This window comes from Polistes canadensis, unplaced genomic scaffold, assembly GCF_001313835.1.
Source record: "Polistes canadensis isolate GaletaPanama2010 unplaced genomic scaffold, ASM131383v1 scaffold_113, whole genome shotgun sequence".
NCBI lineage: Eukaryota > Metazoa > Arthropoda > Insecta > Hymenoptera > Vespidae > Polistes > Polistes canadensis.
This window is the reverse complement of record NW_014569660.1, coordinates 43137-45904: the sequence shown is the minus strand read 5'-3', so window position 1 is coordinate 45904 and position 2768 is coordinate 43137. Positions and strand designations below refer to the sequence as shown.

General features: G+C 31.1%; 1 protein-coding gene across 1 annotated transcript in view; it reads left to right on the top strand.

Annotated features, from left to right (window-relative positions):
* Nucleotides 1–2768, top strand: part of LOC106787743 — a 41244-nt gene that overhangs the window by 24026 nt on the left and 14450 nt on the right. The window lies entirely within an intron of this gene.

The following is a 2768-nucleotide window of genomic DNA, read 5'->3' as shown; positions in this document are numbered from 1 at the left end:
GCTACGCGTAGAGTATCTTTTCGAGTTATAAATCAATTTGCAAAGGTTCAAAAAATGTCAGAGACTGCGATGCTGCACATTATTTCCTACTTTGCCATTTCTTTGAAAAGTTTCTGCAAATATTTTTTATACTTAGAGCTTGCGAATTTTATTGATTTTTATATCAAATTAAAGAGCACTCTTTTATCTACACGTAGAATACAAATTTGTGTTATAAATCAATTCGCAAACGTTCAAAAAATGGCAAAGAAAAGTTGGCAGATTAGGCAATGTGAGTAATGCCTAAAACCAGGCATTGTTAACAATACCGGCCTAGGTTCCAAACCACCCCCGGCAATGTTAACAATGCCTGGCCTTAGGCATTATTCACATTGCCTAACTTGCCAACTTTTCTTTGCCATTTTTTGAACCTTTGCGAATTGATTTATAACTCAAATTTGTACTCTACGTGTAGCTAAAAGAGTGCACTTTAATTTAATATAAAAATCATTAAAATCCATTTGCAAAAAGTATAAAAAATATTTGCAGAAACTTTTCAAAGAAATGGCAAAGTAGGAAATAATGTGCAGCATCGCATTCTCTGACATTTTTTGAACCTTTGCAAATTAATTTATAACCCAGAAAGATACTCTACGCGTAGCCAAAAGTTTGCACTTTAATTTAATATAAAAATTAATAAAATTCGCTAGCTATAAGTATAAAAAATATTAGCCGAAACTTTTCAAAGAAATTGCAAAGATGCACTATTTACAGCATTGCTTTCTCTGACATTTTTTGACCCTTTGCAAATTGATTTATAACTCGAAAAGATACTCTACGCGTAGCCAAAAGTGCAAACTTTAATTTAATATAAGTTTCATTAAAATCTATTCACTTTTAGTATAAAAAATATTTACTAAAACTTTTCCAAGAAATTGCAAAGATGCACAATTTACAGCATTGCATTCTCTGCCATTTTTTGAACCCTTGCAGATTAATTTATAACTCGATATGGTACTCTACGCGTAGATAAAAGAGTGTACTTTAATTTAATATAAGTTTAATTAAAATCTATTCACTTTTGGTATAAAAAATATTTACCAAAACTTTTCCAAGAAATTGCAAAGATGCACAATTTATAGCATTGCAATCTCTGATATATATATATTATACAGTTTTATATATATATATATATGTATATACGTTGTTACTCCGACCTGAGAGTAATTAACGCCTGTCTGCTGGACGAAATTTATGCGGTGATACTTTTATACTACTACTATTACTACTACTACTACTACTTTACTACTTTACTGCTTTACCTACTGTTACTACTGTTACTACTTTACCATTACTATGACAAACAAAAATAAAAGAACTTTAAAGTTAAAAAAAACAGACAGAATAAGAATACGATGCATAAAATATAATAGGAAGTGGATAATAAGAGTGGGGGTAAGATTAATTGATGGAGGGTAGTAGGGGGTGCGAGTGGATACAAAATAAATATTTCGTAACCATTATTAATGTGTTAAACTAATCGAATAAGATAATGGGGAACCATGGAAGAAAATCGATGGTATTCTCGAAATTTGTTCGAACCGAACTTAAATCTTTTTTCTTCTTTTTTATGGGTTGTTGGAAAAGTAACGAATTTCGTTCGTTCGTTCATCTTCTTTATTTTTCTATGTGAAAAGTAAGTTCACGGTGAAGAGAAGTAAGAACCCTGACATTGATTTATTTCAACTTCGATAACCTTCTTCCTTCTTTCTTTTCTTCTTCTTTTTCTTCCTCCCAACCCCTCCTCCTCAACTCTTAAAGTGGAATACTCGAGAGCAACGTTTCCTCAGCATCTATTTTCTATACGTTTACAAGTAATACGATCGAAACTTAATGAAAAGTTACGAAAAAAAAAAAAAAAGAAAACATCCCCTCCACCACCACCACCACCACAACCAACAGAACACAACCCCCGTTTTTTAAACCGTCTGCGAGAGCTTTTTATTTTGTTTTTTTTTCTTCTCTTCTTTACATCGACACCATACCGAAGTACAACACACACACACACACACACAACCCTGTATTTTATTTTTTTTGTTTACATCAGATAAAATCGAACGTAATTGTATTGAAGTTTGAAATTTCAAACTAAATCGATCGAAGATTATTATCGGTTCGTTGTAAACAACATAGTTTTTAACCCCGTTCATACCCCTTCCCCCCACCTCACCTCAACCCACTTATTCTTTTTATCGAAACGTTTTAGAATCGGATTTCACCGTGTTAGTTTAAAGTAATTTTATTTAGTTCCTACACCCGGTATATAAAATTCTACGACTCAATTGAAATTTCGTTGATTTTCATATTCGACAAATTCAAGGATGAATTTTAACCCTTGGATTACTATTGGTGAGTGAGCACTGACTGAGAGCGCCTATAAGCGCTCATCCCATTGATTTTAATTTTTTTTTACACTCGAATATATTTTCTACTTTTCAAATAATTTTATTTTGTTTAATATTTTCTTAATTGATTAAAATATCTCGTTCAATTACACATAAAATTATGTTTTATTTAAAATAATGTTATATTCCTCCCCCCACCCACCCAACCCCCCGCCACTATCTTTCTTTTTAAAAACAACAACGTGCACAGTAGTTTATATGTTATAACTTAAAAATATATGAATGTGCATAAAAAAAGAAAAAAAAAACAAAAAAAATTAAAAGATGAGGAAAGAAATAAGTAAACATTTGATCGTATAAAAAGTTAATAATAAACAAAAAAAC